We start from the raw sequence: 18,950 nt of genomic DNA, 5'->3' as shown, positions 1-18,950 counted from the left end.
GCCAAAGGCTGGGCCTAGAAAATTGGCCTAGCCTCTTTATCTTCTCTCCCACAATATACCTGTTTCATATCCCACATTTCCCTGTATCAAATACTCCTTTCAACTAGTCCTGTGGCTCTGCTGTTACAACTGGAAGGGGGGGTATCTTTTCTATGCTGGAGGAGAATTCTGTGAGCCACATGAGGTCCCTGATTAAAAGGAGGTAGGGATAGGGGAAAGAATAAAGCAATTTGTCAAACTCTGTCTAGATAAACAGAGAGCATGGCTAGCAAAGTTACACAGTGTTGCTTAATGATCCTATTTTGTAAGTCAGAAGTGATTATTCATCTTTCTGTAGCATTTCTGTAACTTTTTAAAAAGTATATTTTGAGGTGGGGGTGGGCCCAAGAGAGGAGAGAGAGAATTCCAAGTGGGCTCTGTGCTGCAGTGCCCCATGCAGATCTTGATCCCATGAACCCTGAGATCATAACCTGAGTGGAAACCAGGAACTGGATACTTAACCGACTGAACCACTCAGGCACCCCTCTGTAACCTTTTTTTTTTTTTTTTAAGGCTGATGAACACTTTATGCCAAAAGGCAAACGAAGATGTGTAAGTGATTTTCAAAATGTTATCTTATTACACTTGCTTTTAAGGTGTGTGGAAATTTTAGTCTTTTTAAATTTGACATCATTGAAATCCGTGTCTTTGCTGGACTTACATAGTTTACAGGACTATGGGACTTTGTAATCCAAAGACCTGTGTTCAAGTCCTACTTACCACTTAGGTGATGCTGGATCAATCACTCTCATCTATTAGTACCTCAGTTTTTTCATCTTTAAATGTGAATAAGTATCTTCCTCATCAAATGTATGTGAATATAAAGTGGTATGATCATGTGAAAGCACTCTGCAGACTCTGGAGTACAGCATGATTTTACATATACTAGTTTCCTCATCTCACATTATGCTCACCCCTTTTGTGTACTTCTGCTCTAGTTCCTTGTACCGAGTGCGTACGGCTTCTCCTACCTTCCGCAAGTCTGTCATGAGTGCTCAAGATTACACTGGTCCTGTGCTCTCAGTTCCCATGCTACGTGGGGTCAAGAAGCTTCCCATTTTGTGTCAAATAGTTAGATTTCTTTGATGGTAGAAGCTATATTTTATATACTTCTTTCATATCTCATAATATCCCTGTATTGCATGTTCCTTTCAGCAATCCACTCCACTTCTTCTAGAACATGCCCTCCTGGTTATTTTCTCTAGTCCTGGGATACATTTTGAAGCTGGAAAAAAAATAGGCATTGGGTGGCATTACCACAAGCCAGTGAAATAGAAAAGATAATCCAATTATATTTACTTCTATAATCCAATTTCCTGTCTGATCCATTTCTGATTCTGAAAAGTACCTAACCTCTAAATAACTTATAGTTAGCTGAAATTATCCAGGACTTATGAAATAAAGAACATATGTTTTAATTTCAATACTTTATGTGTAGTTTGACTGTTAGAAAATATTTTTAGGTCTTAGAGGGTCACCTGGGTGGCTTGGTTGGTTGAGCATCCAACTCTCAGCTCAGGTCATTATCCCAGGGTCGTGGGATCGAGCCCCGTGTTGGGGCTCAGGTCATGATACCAGGATCATGGGATGGAGCCCCGTGTTGCCCAGCATGGAGCTTAAAATTCTCTCTCTCCCTCTGCTCCTCTCCCACACTTGTGCATACTCTCTCTGTCTCTCCCCCTCTAAAAAATATATATATATACACATACATATATATATATACATATATATATATATATGTATATATATATACATATATATACATATATATATGTATGTGTATATATATATATGTGTATATATATGTATATATATATATATGTATATGTCTTAGAAATTTATCTTGGAACTATGATGTCATTTCTTTTATTACACTAAAATATTCATGGCTCAGTTTGTTTGAATCCAGAGCTAATATATGTAACATTTTGATTTTGGTGGTCATATTTACATAGCTCTTTGGTCTTCTCAAGGGGTATGCCTACAGTTGCTATAATTAAGCCATTTTAGATTTAGTTAATAAATCTTAGTTAGCTAATATATATTCATGAGGCTGCCAGGAGAGTGGAACTGGTGATAAAGGAGATGGTCTGACTGAACACATTTACTCTGAAGGCCCTGTGGTAGACAACATGCTAAAGTAAATTAAGTCTGGATTTCTTAGTTAAGAGCATAGACTCTAAAAAGAATGAGTTGTGCACACCCCATCTGCAGAAACAAAATTAAAAAATGTGCAAAGTCAGATAAAAATTTACCTTTAGTATGAATGTCAGTGTATTTTGTTTACACTTTTTAAAAGGTCATTATCTGCAAAAAAGTTAGTTATTTCCTCTGCTGAATTAATTTCCTTTAAAGGGTTTCACTTCATAAAAGTTGTTATGCTCCTACCAGAGGTCAGTTGGAGTAGCATGTATCACTATATAATACTTTAATTTCTTTTTCATCCCTTTTGCTAAAACAGTCTTAATTTCTTTTGTAAGATCAGTAGTATTAAGTGGATTTCTGAAATGGTTTATGTAAACAGAAAGGTCTATTTTAAAGTTTTTTTAAAAATTTATTTATGAGAGAGAGAGAGAGAGGGAGCACGCGAGAGTAAGCATGTGCACATGAGCAGGTGAGGGGCAGAGAGAAAGAATCTCAATTAGGCTCTGCACCCATCAGCATGGAGCCTGACCTCATGAACAATGAGATCATGACCTGAGCTGAAACCAAGAGTTGGATACTTACCTGACTGAGCCACCCAGGTGCCCCAACAGGAAGTTCTGTTTTAAGAAGCATTACTATCGTCTTTGCCCCAGGGTAAAGCTAGGGAGCCTTTAACTGGCTATGCTGTTGCATCATTACTGTAACTGGACCATCAGGCTTGTTTCTTTAGGGTATCAATAACCTATGAACAAGTATCTAGTTGAATCTGTAGCCATGATAAATTTTCCATTGCTGCTTCCAAACCTCATTTTGTTAACTTGTGCTCACTCTTTTCATATCTTCTTAAAAATCTTCTCCTGAGAAAATCGGTTCACTTAATTCAAAGATGGGTTACCAGAGATCTCATTGATAAATCTGCAGTCACTGAAGTAGTGTCAGATTAGCAGAAGCCATCAAGGATGCTTCTGATGTATTGCCATCACTTAGATTCCTGTAAATGTTTGAGATGAGTGTACTAAAATCCATCAGACAGCATTAAGAGGAGCTACTATTTTATGCTGAGCATCCTCTTAGCTGCATAGCATTCATTATTCTTTTTTTTCCAGAATCTCTACAAGTCTTTGAAATGGGTGGTATTTTCTCCATGTTACAGATAAAATAAATCTTAGAGAGTTTTACTAACTTGTTCCTGCCCACAGAGTTAGTAGCAGAGTGGGGATTTGAGGCCAGGTCTTTCTGCCTTCAAAGTTGGTGTGTTCTATACTGCCTCACTGAGGCTGAAAGGAAAACACTTCATTTTGAAAGTTCTGTTTACTGTTCTCCGTTGCCTTGCTGATGGAGTTCCCTATTCCTTAGCATGGCATATCTTTACAGACCTTTTAATTGGGTCTAACCATCCATGATTCTTCCAGATGCATCACATACTTTATCCATGCCTATTCACCTTTAATTCTCTCATAAATTTGCCTTCTCTCCCTTATCTATTTTCTTTGCATACCCTATTCATTCTTTCCTTATACTCTCCACCTTCCCTGCCCCCTACATTAAAAACACACAAATATAAATCTAAGGGTTGAAACAAAACAGATAAAACTCAGCGTCATGCGTAGTAGCATAAATTGCTATCATATTGGAAAGTCCCCAACATCCATCAGGGGTGAATGAATAAACATCCATTTAATGAAATACTTCTTTGTGATCACAAGGAATAAATCACCACAACATGGAGGAATCTAAAAAAATATGCTGAGTGAAAGAAGCTAGACTCAGAATCTATTTATATGACATTTTAGAAAAAGCAAACCTAATCTATAAGTGATAGAAATCAGATGACTTGTGTGCAGGGATGTGACAGTGACTGCAAAGCACCACAAGGGAGATGGAAATGTTATATATCTTGTTTTGGGTGCTGGGCATAGGATGCAAACAATTATCAAAACTCTGAACTGAATGAACACTTAATATTTACTTGTTTTATTAGTTAACCTTCAATTTAAAAAAAATTGGCTAAGGGGTGTCTGGGTGGCTCATTCGGTTAAGTGTCTGACTCTTGATTGTGTCTCAGGTCATGATCTCATGTTTCATGAGTTCGAGCCCCACATCTGGCTCTGCGCCGGCAGTATGGAACCTGCTTGAGATTCTCTTTCTCCCTCTCCCATCCCCCCAATAAATAAATAAACTTAAAAAAATCATTTAAAAAATAAAAAGTAAAAAAGTCGACTAAGCTCATTTGCACAGTTCTATCATAGCTTCTCATGTGGTTTTGCAGTTTGGCTTCCCAGTATCTTTCCCGCTGGATCAAGGCAATTTGTATGACTCATTCATTCCATTTTGTATTGCCCATACGTAGCACTCGCCTGGCACTTAGTTGGTTCTCAAGAGATGCTTGTTGAGCTAATGGAATGCTATCTTCTGAAGAAAGCATGGCCCATTAAAAGAAAAAAAAAGGACTGGGTTTGGAAATAGTAGGAGCTTTAGTGAGATGTTTAATACTTAGGGACATGTAAATCTAAGCTTTGTAGGAGATACAATTCAAGCCATTGCTAATTTAGTTATAGAGATTTGTATATTAAAAATGGAGACTGAATTTGTATATTTTAATCTTTGAGTCTTTTAGGCACTAGGTGTCAGTTGATGTCTGAGGTTTAAACTAACAATTTCTCTATGCCCTCCCTCCACTTTTTCTTTTGGAATAAGTTTGGTCTAAAGCATATCCCCGAGTCACACCTCTGGGCTTAGGGGCCTTGAAAGTACTTGATTATTGACATAAATTTTAGTTACAAGTTCCATTTAAGTAGCCAGGCAGAAGTTGCTGAATGCTCAGTTGGTTTATAGCTAATGGACCACGTGGTGGTGCCCTCTTCTCTGAGGGAACCTGGTAGCTGGTCTCCTGGGAAAAATTCCTCTGTATTTTAAATGGCTGTCTGAGTCTGGTAGTTCAGAATTAGCTACACATTTTCAGAATGATACCAGTAGCAGTGAGGAAGGCAAGGCATGAGACATTTAAAAAAGTTGTAGAAATTGAGGAGGTCTCAAAAATCTCACAAGAATACCTGCTGTGCAACCCTCTCTCTCTCTATATATATATACACACACACACACACACACATAAGTGTATAAATGTATATATACATACATGTGTGTATATATATACATACATATGTGTATATATATATTTATTTCTTGAAGAAACAAATATATATATTTCTTAAAAATTGGAAGAAAATATTGATGTTGTAAATAGACATTTTCACGTCACTGAAACTCTTAAGTATAATTTATTTAGTGAATGCATAATCATTGTGTGGCTATGCCATAAATGATTTGATCATTTTTCTATCCTTGGATATTTAGATTATTTTACATTTTTCTATTAATAGGTAATAATAATAATACCTTAAAAATATTGAATATTATCAGACAAGAATTGTACTTAATGTTGAAATGAATATTTTCTTATATAAGTGGTATTCTGAATTTTGGATTTTCTAGACTGTATCCCAGAGGCAGTATAGAATCAGAGTTATGAGTCTGACCTTGAACAGATTACTTCTCATTGTCTCTGTAAATTAAGAATAATAATAGACCTCTACTGTGAAGATATAAAATGTTTAGGACAGGGCCTGGCACACAGTAAGTATTCTGGAAATGTCAAGCATTGTATTTACTATGTCAGAACACATGAATGTTACCAACATTTTAAAAGCTTCTTTATTAGTATTGCCAAATTGCCACTAGAATTTCCCACCAGCACTACCTCAGGGTGCCTATTTTTACCACAAAGAATTAGCAAAACTTCCTTATATGCATCTGTTATTATTGGCACATCATTATTCAGTTTCTCCTTTGCTCTGCTAGCCTTGATTTTCGTTATATCATTTATCAACTCATTAATACGTGTGGAAACAGAAAAAAACTGCAGTATCTATTCTTTTCTTACACGTATTTTCTTTTTTTCTTCCTTTTAGGGGACTAGAGTGTGACATGTTACTTTCTTATGAAGATAGGAGAGTCATGGAATTTGAAAGTTTGAGATCACTGTTCTAATAGTAGAAAATAAAGGAGCATAGAATATTTTAAAAGTTGCTGGAAGGATATCTGAGAAGAGTATCCACTTCTTCAAAATTTTATGTTCAAGGAAAACAAGCAGGTGGACAGGACAAGAGTCCTATAGAAAGTTGCGGTGTGGAAAGGTGATGTTCTCTAGGGGGTAATTTAGGGAGAAGCTCTTTTCTCCTGTCACTTCAGTCAGAGCTATTTCATCTCCATCCTTTTTACCTGTTGTGTTCTGGGTAAGCTTTGGTTGGCAGAGTGCATCTCTGGCTAAAACAAGTTTGAAGATCTTTTTCCTCCCAAGAGGAATTAAGCCTCAGGGAGAAGTCTCCTGGCACTCCAGAAGCTTATTAGTATGTGCGTCTTTCCTTTTGCTCATCTGCGCTCATGGGTGTGGCTGCAGGGGCGGGGGGGGGGGGGCCACAGGGAGGGGAGGGTGGGGGAGGTGCATGGTGGTGCCACCACAGCCCTTCTAGGATGAATTTAGGTCACTGGCTGCGTGGTTTCTGAAGCCCACTGGGGCATGTGTGGTGATGCTATAACTGAAACAGTTGCCCTACATGCTGAAAACTACATTTAAACACAAAACTTTGGGTGGGAGATAATTTTATTATAAAACAAGCCCCGGCTGAAACTTTTTTCCAGTGGTTCAGAGTAGTTGTCTTGGGTGTTCCCTACTCTTTATCCCTGCTGTTGGCTCACTCCATGACTGGCCTTGTTATATCAAAGGAGTGAATAGTATTGTGCCTGTGAATCACCCTCTAGTTTCCTTTGACTTGAGAAATGTAGCCTCACAACCTGAAAAAATACTCAAATCCATGTTCAAAGTGAAAGAGATCACAACTGTATAAAAGAAGTTACTAAGACTTCTAGATGTCAATTATACCTCTGTTTAAAGAAAAAAGAATTGTAGGTCACTCTCTTTCATGGAGAATGAAATTTGTTAGATGAATATTAGACCATATATTAAGTTATATTTGGTTTTGTTCCTTGGGCTACTGTGACATGTTCATGGTATCAGCCAATACTTATCAAGAAAGACTGATTATATTCAAGGTAAACAGAATAAGAATGTTCTATTGTGCAATAACCCACTGTCTATTACCATAGAGAGATAGTAACTCCCAAGTTTTTTTTGTCCCTTGCATTGATTTACTCTGTCACCTTGAGAAGAATTAAGGATTTCTCTCTTTCGTTTTCTAGTTCGCTATATAGAGAAATTTTATGCAGTTTATTTACTGGAGGGATAGTTTCTTCAATAACTGAGGGCATTTTATTTTGTTCTTTCTTTTTCTGGAATTGGTATGATAAGAAATTAAAGCGCCTATTTGTCTTAAGTCCCTTTCTAGGTTCCTTGATTCTAGAGAGTATATGGGTTTGAGTCACTCTATGTCTTATTTGTAGTAGTAAAAAGTAGAAAGAGCATTCAAAATTCTGGGTCAAATCCCAGCTCTGCTGCTTCCTTGTTTAGAGAAACCTTGGACCGGTTTAAATTCTTTGATATGTACTTATTTTTAACAAGTAAAATGGAGGTCCTGATACACAAATACAGTAGTAGTTGTGAGATGATGTGAAATTCTGTGGCGCATGCCATGGTAACTTTGACTTGAATTTGACACTTGACATTTGTTGTAGGTGCTTAATACATATTTGCTAATTGAATTAAAATGATTAGGAATCCCGTAGTATTTGTTGAGGTCTACTGTATCATATTTATACTATTCTCATCTTACTTAGTGCTTTTATTAATACTATGTACTTGGTATGTAGTAATGTACGTGATGACAGTCACTCAATTTTATAGATGAGGAAACTTGAGTTAACAGACGTTAAACCATTTTCCCAATCTGAAGTTGTTAGCCAGTGTTGATGCCAGGATTTGGACTCATGTTTATGTAGGTCTTTTATCCTTGTCTTCATAGCCTACCAAATGGAGCAGATAGTGAAGTATATAGAGGGAAATTACTTTTATTATTTTATGTTTTAAAGTCTAGAGGCACCTAATTACTTAATGAACTTACATAGGCACTCTTTTTTTCTTTCTCAAAATAAATAATAAATAAACATTAAAAAAAACGGGGGTGGCTCAGTTGGTTAAGCGTCCGACTCTTGATTTCAGCTCAGGTCATGATCTCACGGTTTGTGAGTTCAAGCAAAGAACCATGTTGGGTTCTTCGCTGGCTGCATGGAGCCTGCTTGGGATTCCTTCTCTCCTCCTCTCTCTGTCCATCCCCACCATCCCCCCCCCCCAATAAATAAATAAACATAAAAAAATAAACTTACATAGGCATATATTGTCTAAATAAGGTATTGGTTGGGACAGAAAAAAACATAAAGGAAAGAAGAAATATTCTTTCAGAAACTAACAAATACAATCTGAAAGGAATTTGAGACACTGTATGCATTCATTATAATTTGTTGATTGTATTTTTCTCTGGGCTATTGGAGGTCTTTGATAATTTTTGAGGCTATCTTGTATTAATTTGAATTTTAAGTGAGTGGTTCTGTTTTTCCTTCCATATGGTAGGAAACTTCCATTGTAAAAGTTTTCAAAACTAAGGACTTTTATAAAACCCCACATGATCTCAGGTATTCATAATCTTGGTGAATTTTCTCATATATAAATAATGTGGAAATGATGTTTCTTTGCTTTGTTTTGTCAATTTATATAATAACTATGCACTTTGGGCTATGTATTTTTTTTTCTTGAGAGAGAGAGAGAGAGATAGAGAGAGAACATGCACTCATAAGAGGAGGGAGGAGCAGAGGGAGGGGGAGAGAATCTTAAACAGGCTCCATGCTCAGTACCAAGCCCTATGTGGGGCTTGAGCTCACGACCATGAGATCTTGACCTGAACCGAAATCAATAGTCAGATGCTTAACTAACTGAGCCACCAGCCACCCCTGGGATATTATTAACCAGACCTTTGAATCTGAAAGAAAGGCAAAGATTGAAAACTCTAAAAGAACTCTAATTTCCTTAAGTCATGTAACACAGATAAAGAATTGCAGAAACTATCTACCTTTGGGGAGCCTGGCTGGCTCAGTCAGTAGAACATGTGACTCTAAGTCTCAGGGTCGTGAGTTAAAGCCCCACATTAGAGATGGAGCCTACAAAAAAAAAAAAAAAGAAAAAGAAAAATCCTTTCTACCCTTAACTGTGACTCAGAATGACAGCAGTTAGACCATATACAATTCTTAAATGTCCTAGCGGTATAACTATAATTAGTTCTTTACGTGTGAGCATTTAGTGTGCTCAGGTAGGAGAAATTAGGTTAAAATCAGATTGTCGGTGTTTTATATCCCAGTTCTTGGCCAGTTATGAGAACAGATACCAATAAATCCGTCAGAGCAGAACCCAATACTTTTTTGTTCCTAGCCACTGTAATGTGGATCTGATACTGTGGGTCCTCAGCCCATAGCCACTGCGTTGGCAGGGAAGTATGGGATTTGATCATTGATTGTGGGGAGTGGTGGTAGCAGGAGAGGGGATATACCAAAAAGCATTTGTGTGGAGAGATTGATGGCCTCTATTGTTCTACATCTATGCCTCAGCTTACTTAGCACATTCTATCCTTGTCCCGTTTTTGGATTCCTGGCAAAGGAGAGCAGAACGATTCCTATATTTTGTTCTGTGGCAATTAAACTTCAAACAAGGACGCCCTCTGAGCATGGTAATTTCTGAGTATATTCTCAGTTGTTGATTCTCCTTGCAGAGACTTTCTACAGTGTCATCACTTTGTATCCCAGCCTGGGCAATCATCCTCTGAAAAGACATTACCAATTGAGCCTCTGCCTCTTCTCCCAACCTCTTACGCCCCTTTCTCCTTCCCATTCCCCTCCCTTTTCTCTTCCCCTCTCTCTCCTGCTCTCCCTTTCCTTCTGCAGCCAGCAGCCTAAGAGCAACCCAGCCATACCTGAAGTGTTTAGCTCCATCTTCAGATCTGAGTAGGGGTAGTCTGGCCCGTGTCTTAGTCTTTTTCTGTATCTTCTATAGAGTCTGCCAGAGTTGGATACATAAATGAATAAAAGAACTTGAAACACTTTTTTTTTCTCATAGTTATTATTCATGTTTTCCTTGTGGAAGATTCAAACACTCAGTATAGAAATATGAAGAATGAAATAGGCAGTATATCACACTGATTTCCACTCCTTCCAGCTTCCACCCTCTTCTGATGACATTGCTCTTTCCAACTTGATGGGCATCTTATACACACACACACACACACACACACACACATTTGTTCAGTATTTTGTTTTTTTTTTTTTTTTGGAATCTTTTTCATGTCACTATGTGCAAGGTTTCCATTATTAATATTCTGTAGGATGAGTAACATATAATGCATTCATCTACCCTTCTATTGCTTGACATTTAAATAGTTTCAGATATTTTGCTATAGTAAACATCCTGGTATGCTAATCATTTATAAGCACATATTGCTTTAAATTTCCAACAAGTGGACTTGTTGGTTCGGGAAGTTATATGCATTTTAATTTATAATGTATACTGACAAATTTTCATCAAAAAAGTTTTTGCCAGTACATACTTTAACCAATGTTGTTTGGGACTACCAGTTTCTCTGCATTAGTTATTATTATAAATTTATGCTGTTATGAAATCATTTGATTCACATGCATTTCCTAATTAGAAGGGTGGTTGAGCATTTCTCCATGTCTTTTTTTTAAGTTTTTTAATTTTTTAAGTAATCTCTACACCCATCATGGGGCTTGACCTCATGACCCCAAAGATCAAGAGTTGCACGCTCCACCAACTGAGCCGGCCAGGCGCCCCTCTCTGTGTTTTTATTTGCCATTTGCATTCCTTCTTTTTCAAATTGTATGTTCAAATCATTTGTAATTGGAAAGGGGCTGTCTTTTTTATTAATGATTAATAGAAATTATTCATATATTTTGGATATTCTTGGTGTATACTACATATGTAGCATATATTTTCTCTCAGTTATGCTTTCTTTTAAGCATCATTTATAGTGTCACTGTTATATCAGTACTTTGTCAAATTTGTCTGCCTTTAAAAAAATTTGTCTGCCTTTTAAAAAAAAAATGTTTAATGTTTATTTAATTTTGAAAGAGAGAGACCGAGCACGAGTGGGGGAGGAGCAGAGAGCTAGGGAGACAGAATCTGAAGCAGAGTCCAGGCTCTGAGCTGTCAGCACAGAGCGACTTGGGGCTCAAACTCACAAACTGCAAGATCATGATCTAAGCTGCAGTCAGACGCTTAACTGACTGAGCTTCTCAGTTGCCCCTTGTCTGCCTCTATGTGTTCATTTTTTCCCAGGGGTTTTGTAACTTGTTTTGTAACACTTTTCCTACTCAACTATTTTTAAAACACAGTTTTCTGTATTTTCTTCTAATGGTTTCATTTGTTTAAATAATTTTCTCATTCTCAGGACACCTGGCTGCCTCAGTTAGTAGAGCATGTGATTCTTGATTTTGGGATTCTAAGTTCAAGCCCTCATTACTTAAAAATAAGATCTTTTTTATAGTCACCTGGGTGGCTCAGTTAGTTAAACATCTGACTTTGGCTCAGGTCCTGATCTCGGGGCTTGTGAGTTTGAGCCCCACATCGGGCTCTGTGCTGACAGCTCAGAGCCTGGAGCCTACTTAATATTCTGCCTCTGGCTCTCTCTGCTCCTCCCCACCCCTTCTCTGCTCATGTGCACACACACACACTCTCTCTCTCTCTCAAATATAAATATTAAAAAAATCTTTTTAAAAATAAAATCATAAAACATTTTTTCTCATTTTAATTTCTAATATTGTATAATTTTTTCATATACTTCCAGATAGTGTAACTCTTTGAGATGCGTTGTCAGTGCTTATCTTGAAATATCTCCTCTTTAAGCTATCTTCATTTTGTTGGCAGAAGGATTAAGGATTTTTGAAAATGTAAAGGACTTCTTTATGAAGATTGTAATTTAGATATTCCAATAACCCTTTTTTAAATGTTTTTAGTCATACTTACTAAGCAGCTCAGAAGCAGTAGACTAATTATGCTCTCATCAAGGAGGGACTGCAACAGAAAATAATGTCAATTTCATTTAGATTCAGATCTAAAAAATAATAGTTGTGAAAAACGAAAGCTGAGAAATCCATCAGCATTGGTAATTTAAATTTAAAGTAATATGAAAGTAATTAGAACAGAGGCAGAACAGTGCTTATTATTGGGAAATCAGGTATAGGCTTGAAGTTTATGAGATTTTGCAGTAGTGACTTAGCTAAGAACTTACAGGGAATAATATTGGTATGCTTTCACCCATGGAGTCCTCCACTGTTTTGTAAAGTGTGTGTGTGTGTGTTTTTTTAAGATGAATAATTTCATGGCATGATTTTGGTGAAATTTTCCAAATAAGAATCTTGCTTTTTAACAAAACAGGGATGGGGGTAGATGTTGTGGCTAAGGTCAGAAATGTTAAGTATCTTCCTGTAGGTCTGTAGTCCTAAGTCTGTGGTCACACAGAACAGTGGGGGAAAGTTGGATTAGTAGTAGCTCTATACTCATATAAACCATAATGATATTTCTCTGGGAATATTTGGTAAGATTTTTCAACTAAAATAGGAATAGGGACTCCCTTCCTCTTACCATTTCACCTACAACCTCCAGTCAACAGCTGATATTGGCTAGGGCCACTGTAGGTGAGGGTCACATCAAGTGGGCAAGGGAGTTGTTAGGAGAATGAGGGGCAGAGCCCCTAGGTGATGATTGGGTGCAGGCTGTCTGATCACAGGGCCATAGGTGGGACTGGGTAGAGGGAGGGGTGGTGATGTGCATCAGGTCTGATCCATTTTTACCTAGTTCCCTGGTCATCAACTGTACATTATCATCAGTTTCAGGAGCTGGTCTTTCCACTGATTCCAACTATTTATTCCAGCCAGTTTTCCTTCTATCATGATGGAAATGTTAGAGCTTTTGCCTTGCTATTTTCACTGTATTATACTACAGAGCTATTTCTGGGCAGTGGTGGGGAAACTGACTAGACCCATCCCCTTATTCCTCCCTCCCCCAACTTTTTTCCACATGACTCAACACTTCATCTTTTCTTTCTTTTTTTAAATAAAGATAGAACGTTTTGCAAAGTATTGTCCAATCTTCTTTTGAAATTCACATCTGAACCTTATTAATAAACAGAAACCTCATCCTTCCCCTAAATTCTGATGTGACTTCTTGTTAAAGCATTGTGATTAGCCTCCCTGTACTCTTGAGAATGACTTACCTGCAGAAGGCGAATTCCATCTTTTGTGTATCTTCACCACTGAGGAATTGTCCAAGGCTCATTTTTTACTTTTTGTTGTTAACTTATTAAGAAGCTAGCATTTTGTTTTGCAGGTATGAAATTATAATATTGAATGTGCTTTTGCAAATTGCATCCTCTTCCTACCCCTTGCCTTAGTAACTGTATGATCATGGGCAAGTTGTTGAACCTCTAAGCTTCTATTTCTTCCTTTGTAAGTAGGCATAATCTCAAAGAATTGTTGTGAGGATAATATGCAGTATATATATGTGTATTGTATGTATGTTGCTGAGAATAATACCTGGCAAATAGTAAGTGCTTCCACATTGCTAGTATTAAAATCCTCTTTCAGTGAAATGGGTAGGCTCAGGTTATTCTATAGGGGAGACAGAGTCTCTAAGAAAACAAAGACAATTCAAAAGGGAGAGAAAGGAAGTGAAGAATACTAAGTAGATACTTTAAACTTTTCTGTAGAAATTGGTATTTTTTCATTTATGATATATTGAGAATAAAGTTAAAGATCATATATGGATAATTTCAAAGCATATTGGCAACTGTTACATTTGCAGTTTCTTTTCCTGTGGCATGAGCAAATTTGCTAGCTGTCTTATTGCTGAAAATAACTAGTGATCTTTTTGTTATTGTTTGTTGTTTTCGAGTTAGGGTTTGTACAGTTTCTATTCACGTAGATCTGTTTGTTTAATGTTTCAGACAACATCAGAGTCTTGAAGATGCTTGGTTTGTTGCCTCTTTGAACGGGGGTTCTCATTCTTTTCTCTCTTTTTAAAATTTTATTTCTTTATTTATTTTAGTAATTTCTGCAGCCAATGTGGAGCTCACACTCAGGACCAGCCAGGCACCCCAGGGGTTCTCACCTCTTGACATTTTTTCATTCATGCTCTGAAGTGAAGATCTCATAAATCTGAGGGGAGACCCCTTGTTTTTCTTGCATTATTAGACTAGGGGTTCTGTTGTTTGATAACATAGAAAAGAAGTGGGTTTTGGAATCAGATTTAAGATCCCACTTAGGCTGTGGAATCTTAGGCTGGTTTCTTAATCTCCCAAACCTTGGGGTGTGTGTATGTGTGTGTGTGTGTGTGTGTGTGTGTGTGTGTGTGTGTATTTTTTAGGTTTATTTATTGGGGTGTCTGAGTGGCTCAGTTGGTTGAGCGTCGGACTCTTGGTTTTGGCTCAGGTCATGATTTTGTGGTTTCATGGGTTCAAGCCCTGTGTTGGGCTCTGCATTGGCAGTGTGGAGCCTGCTTGGGATTCTCTCTCAACCCCTCTCTCTGCCCCTCCCCCACTTTTGCTGTCTCTGAAAATAAATAAATAAACTTAAGTTTAATAATAAAGTTAGGTTAAGTTTAATAAACTTAGGTTTATTTATTTGTTTTGAGAGAGAGAGAGAGAGAGCGCACAAGTGGAGGAGGGGCAGAGAGAGAGGGAGAGAGAGAATCCTAAGCAGGCTCCGCACTGTCAGTGAAGAGCCCAATACGGGGCTTGAACACACACTGTGAGATCATGACCTGAGACAAAGCTGGACACCCAACCAACTGAGCTACCCAGGCGCCCCAGTTTTTCTGTCTTTAAAATGAAGAGGTACCATCCAGCTCAAAGAATTGTGATTGAAGTGAAAATATTTGTGAAATGTACACAAATTCTTGCTGTTGGAATCTCCCCTGAAGGATATGTATCTAGCATATAAAGTTGAGCTTTCTTTTTTTTTTTTTTTTTTTTAATTTTTATTTTGGGGACAGAGAGAGACAGAGCATGAACGGGGGAGGGGCAGAGAGAGAGGGAGACACAGAATCGGAAACAGGCTCCAGGCTCCGAGCCATCAGCCCAGAGCCTGACGCGGGGCTCGAACCCACGGACTGCGAGATCGTGACCTGGCTGAAGTCGGACGCTTAACCGACTGCGCCACCCAGGCGCCCCTAAAGTTGAGCTTTCTAAATCACCTTCATAGCATGGATATCAGGGATGAGTTAATAAACAAGTTAGGCTGGGTGTTGTCTGTTATTCCAGGGGAATTCTGCCTGGGGTGTTAGAGAATGTGATGAGCTAGTTCAGCAGTGAAATGTAACATCCTATTGGTTTGCCTTATTGAAAAAAACTTAGGAAATCAAAACTCTGTTTTTAAATTAAGGGACTTCATGTGAACAGCTTAAAATTAAAAGGAAAAATAGATAATTAAGCTTTTTAAAAAATAATAGTTGTATATATTCTGTACAAAATAGTGCAGGAGGCTGGCTTTGCTCATGTTTGTTTAAAAGGGGGAGTTGACTAGTTTTCAGCTTGCAAGTGGGAGTGTCTAGTCAGTGTTTTTCTTTGTACGTAGAAAGTTAACAGGACTCTGACACATCGGAGTTTGTACGAAAAGCTTAGGGAACTGTTGGACACATTTCTCGCAGAATGATGGGGCAGCTCATGAAAAATGATCAAGACTGGAACGCCAAGCTGGTGGGGCTGATGTGCTGTATGGGTTAGTAGTCTCACCTGTAATACCACTTTCATGTTTGCAGAACTGAGAAAGGAAAGTTGCATTCCCTATGTTAGTTTCTGTGGCGGGAGTTTAGCAGACTGTGGGGCACCCTTCAGAAATCTGGCCAGGCTCACATAACCACTTCCGAGGCTCCCTGGAGAGATTTTTCACCATATTGTCATAGGATATGTGTTTAAATAATATTAGTATTTACTTTACATGTGATACTAAGTGGATTTAATTTTGATTGGATTTTACTGAAAACCAGGCAACGTAGTTTGTAATAATAATCAGTGCTCTTTTTGCACGTTTCTTTGTTTTTCCAAATTCTCTTATTCTTCGTGTTCTGTGTCATTACATATTTTCAGCCAGGTTGTACTTTTTTAATGTGATTGTAGATGTATATTTTTACTTAGTACTTACTCTATAAATGAAATAGTTTTCCAGTAGAGGAATATTATAAAAATTCATTCAGAAAAATAACTGGATAGTCTGTAAAACCAGTAAAATCAGTTAAAATCTCAGGAATGGTTTTCCTTTTTTGTTGTCATAGTAACATTGCCCTAAATATAAATCTCAAAGCTAGACATCCCTTACTGAAGTGAAATAAAGAAGCATTATGAGACTTGTAATTGGAAAATTAGATGCTGTAATCTGGAATACACCCTTTTGAAATAACTCCCTTTTGAAATAATGCCTATGGAAAGTGGCACATCACATTCTCCCCAGACTTAAATTATTCTCTGATTGTAAGTTGCTTTCCTGAGGAAAGTTGAGGCCCTTAAAGTTGACATTACCTCTTTCCTCATTATTGTAGCACTGTGGGAGGCTTCTAGCATTTAAAAGAACTTGATATACTTGAATGGGAGTCATCTAGGTTTATTAGGGTTTGAAAGAAAAGATTTAGGTTACTGGTAGAAAACAGTATCAGAACCTACAAATTGTGTGTGTTACTTAACTTAAATCTTCTCCCCTTATGCATGTACTTTAGTTGTGAGTCATAATCCCCAGGTATTACCTCAGCATTACTTGCCAGATATTTAGCTCCCATCTTACATTTTCAGCGGTGTTTTTGAGTTCCTAGCAAAAACCACCACAACCAAACCTGAGCAGTCAAAATAGCCTTTTTAGAGTTATGTATTATTTAAGTGAATCTCTTGTCTGTACTGGGAGGTAAATTGTTTGATTAAATCACCATTCTTGATCATGTAGATAAGAAATTAATCAACATGCGATTAGTTTTTAGAACATGTTCTACTTCTTCACTTCCTTAAAATATAGGACCATTTTTTATTAATTTAGAAAATAAGAAATATATTTTATTAACCATTATGTGCCAAGAGGAGAAGAGTTATATAATGTGCATAATGTGTTAAATTTAATGATAGAGAGTAAATGTGTTAGAGTTTGTGTTATAACATGACGATTCAATAAATTAATAAAATTTTGGAGTAGAGTTACAGAAATGCCTTAATCCCATATTCTGTAACGTGATATGGAAGCTGTCTATTCTTCAATGATGAAGATTTTTAATTAATAATTCATGTTAATGTTTTTCTTGATTTAACATTAGGGTCCTAGATTATTAATTGGATAGGAATAATGTGGATATTGCTAAGAAGTGATTTTTCTTTTTCCCATACTCTGTTTTCTTTTTGCTGGAGGCTTGGAAAAGCACTGCCGAAAAGGTGATATGAGTGCTAGACTTTGGTGCAGGGGTTCTGTTGTTTTCATTCACTTGTCCAAAGTTCACCGGCATAGCAGGGCTAGATTCCTCAGCACCCAGTCTGTGACTGAGTTGTGTTCAGCACTTCCATTTGAAACTTGACAGTATGTTGGGATAGTGGAAGCAACTCTGAAGGGAATCATAACACGTGGGTTTTAACACATAGCTGGCTTCTGTCTTGCTAATCTACTTGTCCTCCTTCAAGCTCCATTTGATTGCCCTGGGCAGGGTTGGTCTTTCTCTCAGCTGTGCTTGCTTACATGGTGAGTGCCACAGCATTTGCTCATTTAGTATGTTCATCACATTGCCTTCATGCCAGGTGCCTTATCTAGATGATGTCCTCCAGAGAGCAAGGGCCAGTGCTCTGTCAGCATGGTGGTCCAAGTACCACTATGACACTGGGCTCATCATATGGCCCGATAGATGTTGGAATGAATGAGTAAATGAAAGATATACAGAATCTACATTTTAATCGTAAGTAGGACTAATGGGTTGCTTCTTTTTCTTTGGTCTTGCCTTATGTACTAGTAATTTAGGTTCATTCTGAACTCTTTAGTATGGCAAGGTTGAAAGACATTTAAAACACCATTATGCTTCATTTGCTTATTGTATGCAAGGATTTATGTATGTAAATAATTTCATATTATCTTGAACTCAATTGTGCTTTTTGAAACATAATTCCCATTATGGGCATATTTATTTGTTAAGTGCATAAAAACATTTTGGCATCTACTGTGGGGTAGGCAAAGGTGAGTGAGGTATTGATGATACCCCAAAAGGGCCAACGGAAGAATTAATACGTATTTTGTGAATGATTATGTTGGTTAACAATTATTGATAGCATTGGTCATAAGGAGAGTCATACCTAGAGATTTTACATTGAGAATTAGTGTTTTCATTTTCTCTGAATAAATATCCAGAAGTGGAATAGCTAGATCATGGGGTAGTTCTATTTTTAATTTTTTTTGAGGTATCTCCATACTGTTTTCCATAATGGCTGTACCAATTTATATTCCCACCAGCAGAGCATGAGAGTTCCCTTTTCTTCACATTCCCTCCCACACTTGTTATTTCTTGTCTTTTTGGTAACAGCCATTTTAAATAGGTGTGCAGTGATATCTTATTGTGGTTTTGATTTGCATTTCTCAGACAATTTGTGATGTTGAATGTCTTTTCATTTGCTTTTGGTTATCTGTGAATTCTACCAAACATTCAAAGATTTAATAGCTATTCTCAAATTATTTCTAAAAATTGA

General features: G+C 37.4%; 1 protein-coding gene across 4 annotated transcripts in view; it reads left to right on the top strand.

Moving 5' to 3' along the window:
* Positions 1–18,950, top strand: part of DST (dystonin) — a 491,592-nt gene that overhangs the window by 202,715 nt on the left and 269,927 nt on the right. The window lies entirely within an intron of this gene.

This window comes from Panthera tigris, chromosome B2 (assembly GCF_018350195.1).
Source record: "Panthera tigris isolate Pti1 chromosome B2, P.tigris_Pti1_mat1.1, whole genome shotgun sequence".
NCBI lineage: Eukaryota > Metazoa > Chordata > Mammalia > Carnivora > Felidae > Panthera > Panthera tigris.
This window is presented reverse-complemented; position numbering and strand designations above follow the sequence as displayed.